Source organism: Xylocopa sonorina, chromosome 6, assembly GCF_050948175.1.
Source record: "Xylocopa sonorina isolate GNS202 chromosome 6, iyXylSono1_principal, whole genome shotgun sequence".
Taxonomy (NCBI): domain Eukaryota; kingdom Metazoa; phylum Arthropoda; class Insecta; order Hymenoptera; family Apidae; genus Xylocopa; species Xylocopa sonorina.
Genome location: NC_135198.1, coordinates 11,034,083 through 11,054,530, shown reverse-complemented (window position 1 = coordinate 11,054,530; position 20,448 = coordinate 11,034,083). Strand labels below are relative to the sequence as shown.

Below are 20,448 nucleotides of genomic sequence, written 5' to 3'. Positions count from 1 at the left end.
GTAGATAGTACGCTATATCCCTTAACCGATCGGTTACCAGAGTTCTCATTATGTGAAATTATACTATGATCATAGCGTGTATTCGCTGTACGCCGAGCGTACTAATGCGTTAACAAAAACGAAAACGGTGAGAAATATGACTATAGATAATCAAGCGGTTTCGTATTTTACACCGTCCAGTGGATCCCCTCTGTTCCTAACCCTGAACAAGTCCCAGTAACGGTCTTACCTTGCCCGGTTCCCTAATCATTTATCCCAGGTATTTACATTAAACTACCGCCGAACCTCCCTGTGGAAATAATTTCGATGTTGCCTTGGCATCGCTGTATTCAATTTTTCTACTGAAAAGTGTAGGAAAAGTTGTTGAGTGTAATTTCGCAAGCGTCCTTCATACGGTACTATTCTATTCATCAAGATCGAGCTCGCGACAGTCTCAAGCGGCAGTTTCAACGGGAACACGTCTTCGGGAGAGTCTTCTAAGAGCCGTAATGACGTTACTTGTAATTCAAGCGGCACGATTCTCACCCGGAAGCCTCTGTCCATCGTTTAAATCGCGCGAAGCTCCAAGCATGAACGGTTAGCGTGGATCTCGTGCGAAATATCGTCCCCAGTAAACGAACGGTAAACGGAGCGTTAATAGATATCCCTGGTGGACGTTGCTGGATGCTGCGTATCAGTGGACCGTAACCGTCAGCGGAATAACGTGGTCGCGTGTGTCGCTACCGCGAAGCACATTCGACTGACAGTGAACGAACGAACCGGTCGAGTCCGGCTCGAGTTCCAATATTGCTTCCACCCGTGTCGTTCTACCCGACCACGCACTCGACTGCATCTAGCGCGGGAAAGAGCGAACTCGAGAGAGAGTGAGAGAGAGTGACTGTGAGAGGGGGGAAGAGGGAGAGAGAGATAGTATGAAACAAGAGACGAGCACGATGAGGAGATGGTGCGCGCCCCTGCGTTCTTATGGGGGCCACGGCGGTACGCGGCCATGGTGGTCAATTCGAAATTAAAGCGATGCCCACAAGTCCATGACTGACGTGCATCGATGATCATGACGGTCTGCCCGCAGGTTCCTTCTCGGCGATTAATGAGATGTAAACAATTTAACGGTAAATTAAGCACAACAATAGGCACTCTCTCGTGAGTATATCCCCCTGGTCGAAAGTTCCGAGAGCCAACGTCGGATCCCCCGATATAATCGGTTCTCCTTTCCGTGTCTTGAACTCCGTTCGCGGTACCACCGGCTCCGTTTTACGGACCATCGGTTCCTTCTCGGTTTCAAACGAATCCCGGCTGCAGGGTTAATAGCCACTGACCGAAAAACCGTTTAGGCTGAAATATTCATTCGAGATACTTTTTCGCTTTTAATGTCGCCGACCATCCCCGTCCGTGCCCGTCGTCCGCTTTTTATTCCTCCTGTATCAGTCGAATCCGTGTCGCGTCTCGTTAGCGTCCTACGATCCACGCGAATACCAGTTATTTAACAAAGATCCCAGCGTCTCGACGTTTTTTATTAGGACACGAGGAGAATACATTCCCGCCGGTACACTGTGTTTTTCGTCTGGTCGCGCGATCTGCCCGTGGAAACGATTTGGTAGTAAAATTCAGGAATGTACAACCGTGACCGTGGTCATCAGCGTCGCGACGATCCCCTTGTTTCCTCTACCGATCGCTCGTATAATAGAGAGTTATCGAGCTTTTGTTCGCGATACGTAGACCGGTCGTGTCTCGTCGCGGTGTTTTCGGTCGTTCGTTGTCAGTCTCCGGCGCATTGGTAGGACGAAAACGTAGCCACAGCCAGGATATTATGCGTGTACATACATATATATATGTATATATACGCGTATGTACGTACACCTACCGTCGTCGAAGATGGAGAGGTGGATACGAGGCCCGTGAAGGGGCCAGGGATGGGCCCCGTTTACGACGTATCGAAGTCTTCTACACCGTTCGTTCACTTCGATCGTCGCATTCCACGCCGTCCCTGTGTCGCTACCAAAATTATACTGTCGTAAAGTTAACTTCGCGCGCACCTCGCCGATCCTTTTGCCCCTCGAAACGCGCGACAGTCTTATGGGAGGGTCACAGGGCCAGCGTTTCATGCGTTCATTCATGAACGCCTCCGTCGCGTCGTGTGCATTCGCTGATGTTTTTCAAACAAACTTCCTCCATCGTCGTCCCTTTTCCTCTCCGTTCCTTTATGCACTCCTCGAGTATACAGTCGCGTCAACGCGCGAATGCTTTCCCTCTATGTACGTATGTAACACCTAGAATCGTGAAAATTCATTCGAATCTCCGCAACCCGTCCGAAGATGGATCGTCGATCGTTAAATATCGTTTGCAACGCGCACACACACGCGCGCACGCACAGACGCAAACGCATAGATCGTCGATTGAACGTCGACTCTAGAAACGATGTAGATATTTACGGCCGAGGTAAGAATCCGGAGTATCTAGGCTCGAGTTATTCCCCTCGGTCCCGTAGATCGAAATCAGAGGATCGAGTTAAGGATCGGCGGTCGTCGCGACGACCTGCGGCCAAGGACCAACCCGCGTTTCGTATTTCCCATAATAACGTGTTCCGGTCGGTTCTCCGTGAAATTTACGAACCAAACGGAATATCGTCGGTAATATAGGGGAGTCCGAACGGCGCGCGGTTTAATGAGCTTTCGCTTTCGATCTCCGATCGATTTCGTGGTCCCCGGGATGTTTACCGATCCGTTTGGAAATAAACTCGGCGAGGGTACCTAAGGGGGGGATGCGAGGGCCCCCGATCCGTGGCTCATTTGCCGAAACAAGCACCGTCGAGAAAAAAGTGTGAAATAGACCCGAGCGCTCGGGGGACGAATGGAAACGGCGTTCGGTGTGTTTCCTCGACGCGGGACGAAAACGTAGGCACAGCTTTGAACATTAGTTGAGTCGAGAGCTGGATGGCAGAGAGGGACCCCTCTTGGTAATTTACGAGGTATCGAAGACCTTGTACACTCCTACCCGCCAACGAGCCGGCCTCGCCCCGCGGAATCCAGTCTTGGCCTTAACGCACCGATACCTTTCCCATGGCCACTTTCGGCCTATCTGTGCACACCGCGCTTGGGCCTGTACACACGTACAACACAGCCCAGCGACGACTTGGGCTCTCTACCTATCTCCTTCTTTCTTTCTCTCTTTCTCTCTCTCTCTCTCTCTCTTACTTCTGGTCGACTTGATGTTTCTGCCTTTACCATTTACAGTGCTCGTCGTGTCGACGACGCGGTAGGGTACCTTGTCGATATAGTCTATCCGAGGTCCCTCGCGTACCGTGGCCCCGCGCCCTGATCCCCGTGATTTCTCTTCTTAACGTCACCTATCGCCCGTGAAGTGTCAACGAGGCGATTTCTTAGCGCCGGCCACGTTCCTCAGCCACCACGAACAAATGGTTCGCCGACACGCGTCCCGGATTAAGTCCTCTCCCCGACCCAACCGCGTCCGATACCTTCCCTACGCGCTTCCTGTCCTCGCCTCCTTTTCTTTTCTTCCTCCTTCCTTCTTTCTTTATCCGGTACGACTGCGTAGCTTTCTCCGTTAGGAGGGATCACCTCTTCGATCCATCTCGACGATTCTTCCTTCGAGTTCGTCGACCGTTGTGTTTCCCGTACACTTTTTTCCCACCTCCGCGGGGCTCATTTCCATGTTCGAAGAGCGAACTAATGGCTCCGATCGGATATCGCACGGTAGCCTTGTGGGATGATAAGTGGACTCGGTCGGAGCATTACGCGTCGACGTGAAATGTGCTGGCTCGCGGTCCAACCGTAATTAGGTCGCCTATGAGCCATTAGATCACGATACACCCTGGTCTCTGGAGGTTCTCAGGATCGATCGACAACGCCAGCCGTGTGCACCGTTGGAAAATATCGATTAATTATTGCTCGTTGGAAAATCGTTGGAGAATATAACCGATCGATTGTCTCGATTCTGCCCGCCCGCGAATGTTACGCTCTACTTGAACGGTCTCCTTCGGTCTGGCGAGAGGCGCGAGGCGTTAAGTGGCGCGCAACGAGCGAGTATCTTCGTTTTCCCGGCACGTGGGTTAATCAACTTCCGAGCCGCGTCGACGCGGCTGATTTACGCGTGGAAGTCCTCGGATGTATTCGCGGCGATAACAAAGCTATGCGCGAGTACGCACGCGAGGAATGACGCGTTTAAATTTCCAACGCAAGCTGGCCGAGGCTGGATTTCCTTGACGCGCGGCGTTAAGTCCCAGATAGACGTACCGGTAACGTACTGCCGCGGTGTGTAACTAAGGGGTCGTGAAGTTGTCGAGACGACGAATTATTTCCCCGTGGGGTTTGTATAACCGGCGGTTGTCAATCTGTCATCGGTTATACCCGCTGCTACAGCGCTCCTGCTAGTCGCGTATACCTGCTCGCTGGATTCGTCGAGCTCTCTAGCAAGGTACCACAGTGCGGTATCTCGGTGTTCGTCGGTTATTTCGTGTCGAATTTCGTTCTCGATTAGTCAGACCGGTTCATCGATCATTCTCTCGGTCCGATCACCTCGTGGACGAGATTATCGATGGCAGCTGTACACGCGTAACCCTTTCTCGTTTCTGGGGGAACGTTGATGAACGCAACCGGGGATGTAACGGAAAATCTTGTTGTTGCGCCCGTCTAAACAGAGAGTCGAAAGGGTGTCGATTGATCTTGGAACGCTGTCGGTTCGAACACGTCTCCTCGTAACGGACGATTTCCAACGTGGAACGTGTACATTCTTAAGTAGAACCCATAGCCTCTCGACAGATTGGAGTTCTAAATCAGGGCACCGACACCCCAAGCACGAGAGACGGAGAACACATTTTCGACCCTGTGATCTATGGAAGGACGGTGGAATATTCTTTCCTCGTTCGAGCGAGCCAAGGGTTCTTCTCCTCGCGCGGTGTCTTCCTCTGCCCGTGCCATTCGTTTCCCCCGTTTTAATTAGCCTCGTTTCCACGATCTTAATTAGAAGTTCGAACGGAGGGTCGGTGGTTGGTTTAGTTACGCTTATTGACCAGCGGAACTCGCGTCTCGGCGAAGGGGCGTAACGACCGGTTTAAGTTATCCGGATAATTCGAGTGTCAGGGTCGGGGCTTCCGTCGATGGCGGTGCTCGCGTGCGAAATTAGGAAACGGGCACGTCGAACTGCCGGCTGAACGATATCGTATATGGTCGAAGTCGGTTTCCGGACGTTAAGCAGTCATGGTATAAATTCCAAGCGCGATAGTTAGCATCGACGCAGGCGAAAGAGGGTGCGCAAGCTTGGAGAACGCGATGGTGCGCTCGGTGCATCTCGTTAAACCGTTTTCACGCTGCGTATCTTTTACCTGTGCAATTTTCCGAAACGCTGCGCTGCGTTTACTTTACGAAGCATTAAGCCTTAATAAAATATCCGTTAATTAATAATAAATTTGATAACTTTATCGGAGAACACTTTGAGGGAAGAAGCTCGGGTTCCAAGCTATAGAAACCGATAACTAATTTCGAATCTGTATATTCGCACGGAGTATCCGGTGTTTTGTCAAAGTAATGAACACCCCTGAGACTCGCAAGGGAAGTTCTGAATGCAAAGCGGTACACGCGGCGCGGGACGTCTTAATAAGCCCGCGCGTCTCACCCTCGGTGACCGTGACGCAACATTTTTCAAATTAATGCGCGGTGATCTTGGCTGACAATCGTTTCAAAGGGGGATTACGTGACGGGGTGACCGAGAATGATTAAACGGGCCTCGGCTACGTGACGGTGAGAAGAATGGCGGTGACCATTATATGTTAATGCCCGGCCACACGCCATACGACGATTACGCGGCGTTTCAGCATCTTTCCTCGGTGCATTTGCGTCGGCTAAAAACTAGTATCCATCCGTCCGCGGAGAATTTTCGCGGGATATTTATCTTTTCACTTAACCACCACGATGATGTCTGTTTCGCGCGTCCAGCCTGCTAGGATGTATCGTTGGTATAAGCTTAAGTATGTCCTCCCCATTTTGTCATCTTCGAAGACCCCGCATCAACGTGGAAGAAGAGCTTTTCTTTTCTTTGTCGTTAAAGCGTAATTATAGCAAAGGGTTTCAATGAGGGTGGTCGTTAAGAATCGTCGTACACGTGGGGTCGCTCGCGAGAAGTAGGTCTCGGTTAAAATTTCGAGCAACCCCGATAGGATGGACTGATTTAGCAGATGGCACGGATTGGTGTCGACTAGGAGGCAGCACCTGGTCACCAGCCGCTTCCAATCTGCCACCCCAACGGTGCTCGTAAAACTTAGCTGGCCGTTCTAACGACGGTCATTAAAAGCGGCGATAGAAAAGTTTTGGGACGCGCATCGTTGCCGATAATTAACGATCGTCCGAGTGTATCCACGTGAACGTGAAACATTATCCGCTGAAAAACCGATGTTTATCTCGATGATGAATTCGATGCGCCGAACATCGCCTTGAAAGGGCTATTAAACCGGAAGCTGAAGACGCAGAGGGCGCACTCTTAATATCGTTAATGGGGCTCAAATTTACCGGCGGGGAATTACTTTCTTAAACGATAAATTCGCGGCGAACAACATCGAAATTTATTACTGGGAAACTTGCGAACGGCTATTAATCTTTCCCTCGTTCACCGAGTATATCGTTTCGGTAGCGATTCCACCGGAACGCAACAGTTTTCGCCGTCTATCGACACCAGTTCCTCCGCGGGCTATTTGTATTTGCTTGGAAATGCTAAGCAGAGATAGAGAAAAAGAGAGAGAGAGAGAGAAAGAGAGAGAATTCGATCCGCCTGGTGTTCATGTTTTATTTAACAGTTTCTCGAAAACGACCGCGAAACCTGGAAACACCACTTCTATGTGGATTCCTCGCGCGTTGGATTTTACTTTGGTCCCCATGGCTCGGCTGGTGCTGTTCGACGTATAACGATAAATATCAACGGTTAATGTCAACCGAGTGCCAAGAGGCAGCTTGTTCCAGGTGAAACTCTATCTGTCGATAGGTTAACTGCTGGCCATGGGATACGCGACGGAGCCATTTTCGCGTAGCTGAAGCGCGCCAACTGTGCCCGCTTCCTGGCTCGTACGATTCGATTCTTATTAGGTGCGATTCTCGCGGATTCTCTCTTTCGCCGGTGCAACCGCGAACACGGATCTACAATTCTGTGACCCGTTCCTGGTTAAATAGACCAGGGACTCCTCGCCGTTCACAGCCACCTGGTCCCGATTTTTCTTCGCACTCGATTCGCTGATTCTTTTCTACGAGAACTTGGAATTAAGTGTAAATTGGCGTGCTGATAGGTTTCACAAGTATATACGCGAGTTCAAAGTTTCCAGCAACGACGACAGCGACTAGATAAATCAATTGGCGACAACGATTCGAGAAACGCGAAAGTTCCACCAATGGTCGTAAAGCTTTGCGAGTCCCCGTCGCATGTGGATACAACTGCAGAACTTTACGGTGGGTTATGTCGAAAAAGGTACGAGGCATTTGGTAAACGCGCGCTCGTTGTCCACGTGGCGTTTACAATCTTTCCATCGTCGCTTTTCTTTTTCCCCGCCTACCCCTCCTCTCGCGATGGCATAATTTACAAGTAAAAAATCGCGCGATTAATCGCGCCGTTAATCGAGATTACGCTCGCGATGCAAGCGTATCGTTTGCACTCTCGTACAACCCGTTTCTTACGAGCCAGGGACGACCTCCGCCGGCAGTCGCTCTCTTCCGTGGCGAAAACGCGCGTACAAGGCGAGCGGTTTTAGACGCGAGCTGATAAACCGTCCTTGGGGACCGAGTTCCGATCGCTTTCTCGCGTCGTCTAGGTTTACGGGAATGGAGATCGAGTAACTACGACGCCTCCGCCTCCCCCTGCCTTCTCTCCTCCTTCCTTTTTCTTCAATTTTCCTCCGCTTCGAGGCGCCTGGCTTTCTTCTCTCGCGAGATTTTCGCCTGAAACTGTGCTCTCGTCGGTCCTCCGAGAGATCGGCTCGAATGATCTATCAGTATATCCTGCTTAGTCAGGAATATCGAAGGATCCTCGAGGGGAATGGTTCCCGGAAAAGTTATACAAGGGTGGTTTGGAAAGTTCGCGGCCAAACTGTGAGATACTGTTGCCGGATTTGTTTCTAATTTTGCGTATAACGATATACAAAGTTTCGAGACTCCAAGATCAGCGCATAGGGATATTGTACTTAAACTAGGAACTTTTCAATCCACCCCCCGTACTTTGAACGAAAGTTCTGTTCGTGCGACACTCCCGTTCAAGTTGGTTGCTCGCGTTCCAACGAGATCTTTTCGAAATGGCCCTTTAATTAACACCTCCGTCCGGGTTTTTAAACGAGAAATTTACGCGTCCAGTCCCAGCCAGTCCACCGTAAAGACCCTTTAAACTATACGGTAAACACCCCGGCATTCTTTCACCCGCGTCCCCTAATCTGTACAAGATAGACAAACGAGACTTTAACGAGTGGCTCGTGGTAGCCATCCGGCGAGCGCCCTCGGATAACGCTCGCTGCGTTAAATCGTTTAAATCATCGTAATTCCTTTGTTACACGTCCGAGGAATTCCAGCGCCGCGAGGAACTGGCATCGAGACAAAAGTGGAAAGTTCCCTCGGCCCTCTTGTATACACCTATACCAGCCGGAGAAACGAGTCCTTGCGGGTCCTTACGAGCGTCGTCCCGCGATTCCTCGCGTCGCGATCGTTTAACGCGCTGCCACGTTGACGTTCTGCTCGTGCGAACGGATTCTTATTACCCCTGCCGTTCCCGTCGTCCACCTCGTTCCCACAATGAAAATATGCGCCCCAGCGAATAGTCCGGTTGGCCTGTCGATAGTAAACAACCGAACGGTGTCGCCGAGCCAGGAGTAACCCTGATCGCTTTGTCGTCCCGCGTAGGTTTACGGGACCGGGGATCGAGTAACTTCAACACCTCTCCACCCTTTCGTTCCTCCCCCTCGTACACTCGCCCCTCTTTCACCCCGCTGTGGACCATCTCTTGCTTTTTTTTTCTGCTGGCCACCTTCTTCGTGGTGCGGGCCACCGATCGCACGGTACTGTCCTTCGAGGATAGGCTGACGAAGACGACGACGAAGACGACGACGACGACGCCGAAGAGGGACGGAAACGGGAATGAAGAGGAGCGAAAGGGAGAAGGTGAGGCCTCGTAGCCGGCCAGATCGGCTGAGATGTAACTGGAGAGCACATTACCTGGTATTAAGTCACCGAGATAACTACCTGTGTGTGGGAGGTTCCGGGCACCAGACCTCCTGTAAAATACGACTACGCGACCGTGTTCCTTGCTCTCCGTTTTACGAAATATTCCGATTTTTCTTCGCCTTTTTGTTTTCCTCCCCCTGCCTTCCTCCCTGTTCCAACGGTGTCAACGAGCCCCTCCAGGAAGCGCGTACACGCACACTCGGCGAACGGTTCAGAGGAGGCGAAACCGCCGCGAGGAAATATACGCGGCGGTGTCCCTTTCCGATTTATATGAAGCATCGTTGATGTACCGATCACCGTTTCGAGCCGTGTAACGCGTATCTCTTCGGGTTAGGATTTTTTTTCGTGCCTCCTTTTCCGTCCCCGCTGCTCTCGGTGGTTGTTCCTTGGCGGGTACCACCGGCTGGTAATGTTCTCGACTCGGCGCATCAAAATGCGCGGCGATGGACGCACGCGGTCGCGCAATGGAACGCGTGACGAGGCGTGAAAACACGATTCCCGGTGTCTGGTTAGCGTTCGCGTGTAACGCTCGCCGTTGGTATTCCCTCGATTCGAAGTAATCGTTGGACGATAAACGGACCCCCGGTGGACGCCGCGGCTCGGAAGATTATCCCCCTGGAATCGGCTCCGCCATTCATGGTTTTTCATCCGCGATCATTCCTCGTACGTGGGTAGGTCTTCATCGCGGTTAGAAACGGCGGGTAATCGCGAGTTAAGGGAAACGAGCGCTCACGGGTGGTGTACCGGAATTTGCACGTTTATTGTCGCATTAATAATTCATGGTGTTGCGCAATTTTTAATCAGCCGCCGTCTGCCATTGATTGATGCTACCCTGCGCCCCCATGGGGCTCGAATTTACATACAGAACGAAAAGGAAAAGTATTGACACGTGATACGTTCCTACCAAACAAGCAGCAAAGTCCAATCGCACGTCATAATGGCGCCGTTCTCCGTCTCCGTTTCACTCGCGTTCATTCTTCCCTCGATCCGAACGGTTCTTTCCCTCTTTCTCTCTCTCTCTCTCTCTCTCTCTCTCTCTCTCTCTCTGTCTCTCCCTTTTTCACCAGCAGCTCGTGGCTCTTCCTCGCTCACCACCTTTCTCCGTTTCATTCTTCCCGGTGGTGTCCTCCTTCACCATCCCGCCCTTTCCCGATACCTCCGTCTCCCTTCGACCGACTCGAAGGGATCCCACAAAGAAGCTAACAAATCGGCCGCGGTGCAGGTGAGGCTTTTTATTAAAAAATTTTTATTGCACCCCGCGCGCGCAGCAAAAGCATACGTCGTCGTCCGTTCGGGGCTACGCTCGAAAAACCTGTTTGCTCTGCCCGCCACCATCACCACCACCACCGTCACCACCACCACCGTCACCATCACCACCACCATCGCTTCCTTTCACGAGAGATATTGCTTTACAATACTATATTATATTGCGCGGGGTACGTCGAATTTCGCCTGTTTGGATTTAACGAGAGACTCGCCGGAGGATCGCGCCGACCGCGTGTCCTTCTTCCTTCTTTTCTCACCGACGCGACTCCCTCCGCCTCCTCCACCCCCGGGTGCACATACGCGAAACGCGCTGGGTACGCCGTTTCGAGAACACCGTCGAGGTATGCCGTTACTCATCGCGGCGTACAACCGCGCCAATGATACCCGCCGACTTTTTATTCCTGCCATTTACGCCGCTGTGAAATTCGCGTATCCTCGCGTTAAACTCTGATTACACCCGGGATAATATCGAACGATCCTGTAATGGGACACTTCGCAGCTTTTATCTTCAACTCTGTTTCGATACTTTTATTTCTAATTACCGGTCGCGCGTCGGTGTGAACACGTTGCCAACGCGAATATTTACGCGAGGAACGGGAAAAAAAGAGAGGGAAAGGGAACGTGGCATTGGCGTTCCTTCGTCGCGCTGTTCCGACGCTCGACGAATTTCGATCGCTCGATTAGTCGTCCTGAATAATTCACTACGCGAGCCCATAATTGTTTCGACGAGCGTGTCTCTCCTAATTTTGACATAATCCACGCGAATCGTAGCCGAGCCGCGCTAAACCCGTGCAACGAGTTCGGGTTTCGAGCGACGCGCCTACAAAGTACGTGGCGAGATGGTCGCTCGCGTACATTGTCCACCCCGGGACCACGGTTCACCGTGGCAAAAACCGAGCGGAATTCTGCAGGGGATTGGCAACTTTTTTCCAATATCTCCGTGGCCCCGCGACCGAATGACCGTTAAACCAAATGCTAGGTCCTTAAGTTGCCGTGGTATAAACCGAGCAACGCATGTAGAGACAAGCTTTATGGCTCCATAAATTGTTGTTTCGGCTCTTTCTATTGTATATCTTTATCGAGCAACGCGCGCGCGTCCCGCACCGGTTAACCAGGAATGCCATTAATAACGGAAATGGATATTCGATTAGCCGTGTACGGAATAAAAACGTTCGCGGTGGCAAAAACTGGTCCGATCTATTTAATAACGAAAGCGCGATGAACATTTGCCGCGAACTAGACGCGCGACAGACCGGAGCAACCTGTAGGGGAGGGCCGCTGGTAAAAACGTCTGGGATTCGTTGAATGCCGCGTTGTACTCCTCGACTAAACGAATTACTCGACCGTGCTACCGATTCGCCCAGTCCCCTTTCGCGATCCCGCGAAACCGATAAGGAATTCCTCCAAAGGACAGGGAAAGCTTTGGTACCTGAAAAATTTCCGTTTGCGGCCCAGTCGACTCCTTTTCTCGTTCTCCTTTTTTTCTTTTCTTTCTTTCCACCGCGAGATCGGTTCGGCATTCAGAAAATTCCTTCACCCCAGCTGCTGTCTCGTTCCTCGAAGCACCCCTTCGACCATCGTGTAGTTCATTCTCTCCGATACGATCGCTCCTCGAACGGCTTAGATTTTCGAAGCAATCCAACGTTGGCGGTTATCCAAAATCAGCCGCGGTTCGAAGGAACGTCGTACAGCATCCGAGCTCGACCCGACTCGAACGTTTCACGACTTGTAGCGTGACAGAGGGTACGCGGTACCCGTGATTTCGGGCGTTCCAACCGGGTCTAGCGACGGAGGAAATCGCTACGTGTCCGGCGGGTATCGGGGGCGGACAGGTAGAGGGTTCCGTGCCATTCCCTTGGATTATTTGTACGTAATCTGTAAGCGGTGCCGCGGGTCAAGGCGCGCGACAGAGCTAGGGGTGCGAGTTCGAGCGAGACGGGCAACGGAGAAACAATCTTCCGGGCGGTGCGTCGAGTTGGAGCGTATATGGGGAACGGTTCGAGGTAGGGTGAAACGTCGAGGAAGGAACCACCGTGGTGTGCACATGGTATCCGTCGAGAGGAGCGAACGGCCGCGCTCTTTCTCTCCTCCCATCGTGCGTTTCGCTCAAAGCTCCGGGCGCGCGGGTTCTCAGAAGCTACCGGTGCTGGAGGAATCCGCGCGGAGCTGGATTATACTGCCAAAGGGTATATTTATCGGGCGAGAATGTATGCAGAAGCGCGGACATCGGCCACAAAGGGGCCGCCCTCCGCGGATTTAGCCTTGACGTAACTTCCAGAGTGGACTTCACGGATTTGATGCTGGCCGCGCGCACCAGCTCGGAGACCAGACTCCCTCGCGTTCTCTCTCTCTCTCTCTCTCTCTCTCTCTCTCTCTCTTTCCTTCTCTCGGTCATCCCCGGGTAATGGATTGGCCAACTTTCCTCTTCTTACGGTTACGTTTCTTCTTACGAACGCCGGAGTCGAGAGGTGCCCCACCCTCGGTCCCTGGTACTCGCGTGCGTGCCCTCCGTCCACGACTATGAATCGTTTTTATTGATACGTTTTATTGAACCACTTCATCAGACCGGCGCGACTCTCTTTCTGCCTCCCTCTATGTCTGTCCTCGCCTCTTTCGCCCCGTTCGTTCTTTACGCGTACATACGATATATATACACAACTACATACCACCTCGTCGAGTAAGTACGGTACGTCGTACGTACCAGCCAGCATGCAACACACCCTGGAGATGCTCGGTCGTCAGGCTTTCCGGGGAGAATCCCGAGGAGCAGATAAAGCGATCACAGTTAGAAACGAACGGTCGCTTACTTAGCGATATCCCGCGATTATGAGCCCTGTTTACGGCCCGAGGTATCCCCGTCGCGCTCTGTTCTATCTATTATTTTCACACCGCTAAGGGGATCCCAGCATCCACCCAGATTTACACGGTTGAATCTCGCTCGTAAAACGCTCAATGGCACACGGAGTCGTTCCTTCTTTCGTGCCCGGGTAATTGCTCGTCAGCTCCCGGTCCAGTCTGATCCGCCATCGACTCTGCATTCCTTTTGGCTCGCGATACGGTTTCGTTTTCTCTTCTCTCCGCAACCATGGCGATTCGCCATGGGAAACGTTCGCGACGTCGCACGCGAAAATTTACAGGACTCGCGGAGACAGTTTGTCGCGGCCTCGATTGTAAGCCGTTCCGGTAGGACTTAACGTTCGCGTAAACCGTGATTGGTGACGTATAAAATTCTCGTTCGAGCCCGGCGATTATCGGCCGTCCCTCTGCCCGGGACGTTTTTAGCGACTCGATCAATTACCACGGGTGCCCGGTGAATTTACGTATTCATTTAGATTTCTGGAATATCCGGGCCGTAAAGTAGCCGGACGGGGTAGCAGCAGATAGAGTCCTCGCGACGATGCGTCTTGTCGACGCGTAACGCGGTAATCAGCTATCTTTATGGGCCGAGTTTTTAGCGGGCAGGCCTATTATTTGCGCGTCGAGGACGGTCCTCCGCGGGCCCTCAACGACGCGGTTTATCGACGCGTTTTCCATTTCGCTCGCAGTGGGTTCCAATTCGCTCTTTTTTTTTTTTTCTTCTTCTTTATAAACCTTCGCACCCGTGCCACGAGCATAAAAAGACTCGAGGAAGTTAAAAATCATCGCGCGCAAAAAAAAAAACTCGCTGGAACCTCAAAGAAAAGTTTGTGGAACCGTCGAGCAAAATCCCCGGCATATCCACCTAATGGACCGCCGAACTTCTGGCTCGTTTCCCTTTTCGTGCATGGTCGTTCATGCTCCACGGACCCTTCCCCATGCCCTGGCCATGGTGTATATCCAGTCTCGTCCGCAGGAAGAGCCGGATCCCAAAAGAGAGAGGAACGAAACGAAAAGAGGCGGAAAAAACAAGACAAGTCCCGCGTCTTTAAACCGAAACCGTATCCATGCTTTGACGCGAGTTTCGTGGGTGCAGTCGCGGTTTCCATGGCCGACGTCTAGCGAGAGTCGGTGGTAAGCCCGGCTAATGGATTGCCCAACTTTTTCTCTGTCCTCTTATTCAGCCGTACTCTCATTCATCCTTTCGCGGGCCGCGGCGGCGCACGGCGCGGCCCCGTCTGCCGGTGGATCGCGCGCTTTGTTCGTCTTCGAATCGAGCGTGGCGGGAAATATGACCGGCATCAAAGGGATAATCGATGGACGAAACGATAAGAGGCACGCTCGTTTCGTTGCTCCACGGTGGACTTTGCACGAGATAAGGGATCGATCCTCGCGTTCTCGTCCCCGAATGGGACGAATTTGTCGTCAGACGCGGAAGGGTTGCGGCGTTGGAGGGGGATGGTAGCCGATCCTCTTGGTCCCCGCGGATTTATTCGCGTCGCGAGCCTCGCGCCCGGTGGATTTCACGGTTTCGAAGGCCAGCGTGGCCCGCACGACCAGTTCGGGTAATGGATTGCCCAACTTTCCTTCTTCCGCGGCCGCCGCGCCGTCCTTGTCCGTCGCCAGCGGGAACGGGCGAGGTTTCGAGCCGAACGAAAGTCCGGTTCGGCGTGTTTTTATTAGAATTCGGCATCGGGCAGGGAAACCGCGCCTCCTATGCCGGCGTCGATAAGATAAAACAATCTTTCGATTAATTAGCACCCCGTTATAGTACAGCTTCCTGCTTTTAATTAAAGAAGTGTTCGCGGCGGATTCGTGAGATAGGCGGAATTTATTACGACGCGTCTTGTAATAAATTTCATTCACCTCGGCAGTCGACGCGTACCTTCCTTTTACCCCCTTTTCCTTGGACCGCTCGCGGAGCGTCCTCTCGCGCGCACGCCTCTAACGTAATTATTATACCCGGCTGGATTTTTCACAGACGAATACATTACCGTCCGCCATCCAACCCCCTCATCCTTTATTATCCTATTGTGTTTTACGGATTTCAAGGGACAATCGTCCCGCGTCGCGAATCAAGGATTTTTATTCAAACGCGGCTCGTTGAAGTCACCACTGGCCGTGGAATATGCTGGTTCTCGGAAGACCAGCGGGTAGGACGCTTGTCAACGTTGACTACTATCGTTAAGCATCGATCGCCTATACCGTCGGCTAATTTTAACCGCGTTCTTCGTAGAACCATAAACTTTCGCACAGCCCCGCGGCGCGAAAGAAATTCTCCCGTCGAAGATGTTCCGCGCGGAATCCGACGGCTCTCCCGCCTCGACGGTACGGTATTTCGCGTGGACACGCGGAAACAGAGAAACAGAGAGAAAGAGAGGGAGAAAAATTCCGGAAAGCGAGGCGACCGGAAAAGGGTCGAGGGGGCTGCCCTCAGCAGCGGGGGCTAAGGAGATTACGCGTCGAACCGTATCGGTCGTTTTCGCTTTAACAGTCAACCCTTTTAGCAGTCAAACCGAATATACCTCCCTCTCTACCAGTCGTAGTGGCAGCCGGTTTCGATTTGGAGCGCGCGCGAAACCGTGGCGGCGAGGGGCAGAGGGTTTTACAACGATATCCACTCGCGTTGATCCTCGTTTCCCGAAGCCGGCCATTGTTGCGAACGAACGAGGGGCGTAGGTGTGCCGTGAGGATATCTCCGGTGCCGATGGGGATGGCTCGCGGAACGGTAATGCCCTTCCGTCGAAGAGAGGCTGGATCCGCGGTTATTCGTCCGTCGAAAACGCGACTGCCGGATCGAAGTGTTTTAGTATTCCGTGGCCGTTCCATCGGGACGATTTATGGGGTAACAAGAACATGCGGGTCAAGGGGACCACGCATATTAACCGGCGCACTATAAATCCGTTTGGCCCGCGTATATTTCGTGCCTACCTGCGGAGGCTACTTTTGGGTGAAACACGACAGCAGGCCCTCTCTAACCAATCGAAGGGGCCCCGTCAAGTACGACGATATTTTTAACCTCGCCTATATCCACCGTCCGTCCCTGTGAACGCCGCGAGATTTATGCCCGCGTAGCGTCGTAGCATTTATCAGCCCTTCGTGTACGTATGCACGTATATCTACGTATACGCTGGAAATTACCTAGACGCTAATGCCCCCGAATAAAATGCGCGCCGTACGAGATTACTGGCGATTTTTCACGCCGTTCGGTTATTTATACGTCGGTCCTGTCCCGGGACCGAGTCCCCTCGCGTTTTCTCTCTTTTCGTCCACGCGCCGGGCTTGCCAGGGTGTTCAAAGAGCGATTATCCCGGCCGAAATAGAAGACGTGAAATCGCGAAGAAATTTATCGAGAGAAAATTCTGATTTGGTTACACCTGTTCTCACATAGATCCCTGCTTTCTACTGTCGCTAATCGAGAGTACAGTTCTCGAAGCGTCGACCAAAAAAATCACCCAGACCGATTTATCTCGGATATTACGAACCCATTGGCGTGTCAGCTAGAATCGACTGCAGAAAGTAACGCGACCAGTCGCGATGGAAGTCCCTCGATCGAGGGAGCGCGGCCTCGAAGCCGCGGGGGAACGAATTTCCCCGTCGGACCCGCAGGATTTACTGCGACACCGGCGATCCGCGTACAAATCTCCCGTCCCTCGTTCGCAATACGTTCCCGTCGAGCTCGAAAAATCTTCGCGGCTCTACGCTCCCCCATCGGAATGGATGGCGCGTGTACGCGGCGAAGGCGAGGCTCTCGCGGAATCGAGAAACACGCGCGGCGAACCGTCGCGGACCCCTGTTCCCCTGGACCGATCGCGAAGGAAGAGAATAAAGGGTGGCGAGGCGTGAGTCCGCGGGAGGATCGAAAGCGAGAGAAAGGACCACGCTCGGAATCGAGACTGAGAGAAATCTGATCGCTTTAACCCTGCCGTACTCTTTAAAACGGGGTGCAATTTACCGTACTCTGGTTCGCTGTTTCGAGTTTCGAAGCTTTCACTGCGCGACATTAGACGGTTATCGGTATCGATGCTCGGTGAGTGTACCCAGTGTCCTTATGGAAGAATTGTGCCAAAGTTTCGCAAGCGTTGCAGTCACTTTCGTCAGAGGCTCGAACGACTCTATTGTTCGAAAGTATAGCCTGGCGTATCGATCCTGGTACGATCTCTGCGGTCTACTTTTCTTATCGCGCAACTATGTACAGTGCACCGTGATACGCGGAACGAGGGAATGCAAATTTGAGATACAATATTTCGCGGTCTGGTTCCTTTTTATAAATCGTCCAACGGCTACTAGAGGAGTCGAGGCAACGATGAGGCGTCGAGACCCACGGTCTTCCAATCGATTCTTTTCGCGTGAAAGGAAAAGCGGAGGCAAAGCGAGTCGATTGGTCGACGATTACGACGATACCAAATACCACGGACTGCACTCAGAGCGGTGGAGAGTCGCGATGTTCGCGGCTGGCCGCGGTCCTGCGAGCAACACCGTCGTCGCCTGCATCGGTCTATTAAATTCACCGAGCAAAATCGTATTGTCTTTCCAGTCGACTCGCCGGCTGTTGCGATGCGCTCAGAAGCACTTCATTACCATATAATTTCCAGTTCCCTCGCGGATTACCGAGCAAAAGGGATCAGAGGCGTGCGGTATGCCCCGGCTAGAGCCTCGCTCTCGCCGTACACCTACGGAGGAGGCCGTGTCTCCATCCAGGCCGCGTGTGCCCTCTTGTTCTATTCGTCTTCTACTCTTGTTCGTCCCGTCTCTACCTACGTCTGGTTGCATCGCGTTCGCCATCCGCCTTCATCCGCGCCGGTGTAGAAGTTCGAGCCGCGTCTGGTTAATGTATTCAGAGGCCTCTGGAGTCCCGAGACATCGCTCGGGGCATTAGAACGAGACTTAGGTCGCGAGGATTGTCTTTCGTAGACAACCGGCGCGTTGAGTTAACTTTGTTTATAACCCGGGCGGACGGGAGCGAGAGGGAGAAGTACACGCAGAGGGAAGGGTTTCCGTCTCTCCGATCTGGCATTTCGATGCGAACGTTCTTAAGCGACGAACGATGGGCGGGGATCCACTCCGCCAGTGACATCGAACGTACAACCGAGAAGGGTGTTTTCGGTACCCGCGCGCAAAGTAATTGAGACGATGTCTGTTGCATTGTACGGGCCGCGCGCGGGCCCAGCGTGCTCACCGTTCCCTCCACGAAATAACAGTCATGCCTGTTTATTCTCCTTCGAGATATATTATGAATTCGAATTCGTTGACCCACGTTGGTCCCCGCGGCGGCTGGCGGATGATTGATCGAGGACCGCGGACAATGGGGTATCTCGTACTCCCACGTGATGAACGCGGTACCGCAGCGACAGCCGCGTCGCGAAACAGGGGAAAAGGGAACAACGCTGTTGCGACCGGTCCAGTGTCCACCGACTTTGATTTAATTACCGGCCCGTTTGCGAAACCTCGCCTCTTGACACGTTCCAGCGTCGTAAGCCGCGGTTTTTGAACGCCGCGCGCACCTTTATCCATCATCCGGCGCGAGTTTTCCTGTGCAAGGTGGTTATTAAAAATCCATCCATCGATTAGAGGGATCGATCGAGAGCGAAGTCGCGGCTCGAACGGTTACGCGCCACCTAGCCAGCCGCAGATAGCGATCTTCGAATCGAGCGTGACAACTATAACCGTCGAACCGCAAATATTTATTCGCCAGCTTGGTCTGATTTATCGCGGTGACAACAAATTGCTCGGCGCACTGGTTTCCACTGGGTATTCGAGTATCGCGAGCTCTGAGCAACGCGCGACGAGTCGATTTTCGTAATCAACCCCTCGGCGGTTGGCGAACGCGAGCCCCCGTTGCGACAACCTTTTCAACTGACAATCGCTGGTCGGTTGCGTCAACTGCCGTGAAATAAATCTTTCATAACCGCGAACGGTGCGCGGTCCTTCTTTTTCACCACCGTCCGGTTACACGGTGACACGAGGGGGTGAAAAATAAAACGGAGCAACGCCGTATTGTCCTTAGTTGAAAGCAATTCCGCCGGTTATTGGGTTGCGCAAAGTGTTCGCTGTTGTGGCTCTCGCGGTACGCGACGAACAGCCTTGTCGATCAAAGCATTCACGGTTTTGAATTAATGTTTGCGAGCCTTTGAATTCCGTCCGCGTGCAGTTCGGGTCTCCCAGGTTACATCGGGTCTGAAAGGGGCGCTTTTAGCGACTCCTGTTTCGGGGAGAAATAGTTTACCGTGGCAAATTGTTCGGGGGCTGGTGCCGGGTGCTGTTGGGAGGTTATATTCGCGTTCTATGGCGACGTCGAACGCGAAACGCTCGTTGGAAAGAGAACGACAACCTTTCGTTTGACAATTAACGATTGATACGATGGATGGGACTTTTGTCATCCGTGCAAACTTTTATCCCCTCAATTTTCTCGTTATTCCTCGCGCCGAGAAATCCATCGGGATCAGATCGCGGGAATAACAGCCAGTTCCGAGCTACTTACGGTCCACCTTGTACTTATCGCGCGATATCGATGTGTCGAACACGCTAGAGAGAGAGAGTTATAAATCAACGGATAGCCCGTACGAACGCGTCGGATAAGTATCTGGTAATTGAATTAAGAAAATAAATATTTGCCCGAGCGGCCTGGCTGATTTATTACGCGAACGAGGAATTGTAGCGGGGCTTACGGTTCAACGCGTATAACTTGCGGCGTGTAAACGAGAGGATTGACGCGAGACCGGTCATTTTCGTAATCTACCCTTTGGCACGTTGCTCGTGACTACAATTTTGTGACTGCTGAACGATCGTCGGACGCGGCACCGTGATATTTCGTTTTGTCCACCTTGCCGCCCCCTCTCGTTGCTTCGTGACGGAATTTCGAAACGACGAGGACGAGCAGGATCAGCCAGTGGCGAACGGAAAATTCAAAAGCGTCCCGTTCGCCTCGCTCGGTTCGCGTTGGCCGTCGTGTAATTAACTGGAAAGTCGAGGAACACGAACGGCACCGTCGGTGGTATTGGCTCGAGATCGGTCTTATCGGCTACTCGATTATCCAATTAACCGGTTGGCAAATGCACGAGCACCGGTATATTGATTGAACGGTGGTAATGACCGATTAATACAATGTATCTTACGCTTGTAGTAG

At 52.5% G+C, this 20,448-nt stretch overlaps 1 protein-coding gene across 1 annotated transcript in view; it reads left to right on the top strand.

The window, feature by feature from the left end:
* Su(var)3-3 (lysine-specific histone demethylase Su(var)3-3) overlaps positions 1-20,448 on the top strand; it is a 91,786-nt gene that overhangs the window by 4,796 nt on the left and 66,542 nt on the right. The gene's annotated exons all lie outside the window — the stretch shown is intronic.